The following is a 298-nucleotide window of genomic DNA, read 5'->3' as shown; positions in this document are numbered from 1 at the left end:
AAAGAGTGTGGATCAACAGCTGCCTTTAGTCAACACAGTCAATCGGCTTAAGAATGTAATCATCTAGAAAAAGGAAGGGAGGCTAAACTGCTGTCACTTGCTGCTAATAAAAGTTACAGCATTAAGCAACAGCGGGAGACAGGCTTTTGTTCACTCTAAGTGAGCATTTGGCTCTCTGTGTGCCTTATACTGTGGCAACACTCTACATTGAGAAGGGCTCTTACAATGGAGCAAACTTGGAGGAGACATTTGTTCAACATGCTACTTACTCTGCCATTCATTTCCAGTGTCCCTGCTA

The sequence above is a fragment of the Nestor notabilis genome, unplaced genomic scaffold, assembly GCF_000696875.1.
Source record: "Nestor notabilis isolate BGI_N333 unplaced genomic scaffold, ASM69687v1 scaffold7874, whole genome shotgun sequence".
NCBI lineage: Eukaryota > Metazoa > Chordata > Aves > Psittaciformes > Psittacidae > Nestor > Nestor notabilis.
The sequence above is the reverse complement of the archived record's forward strand: the minus strand, read 5'-3'. Positions refer to the sequence as shown.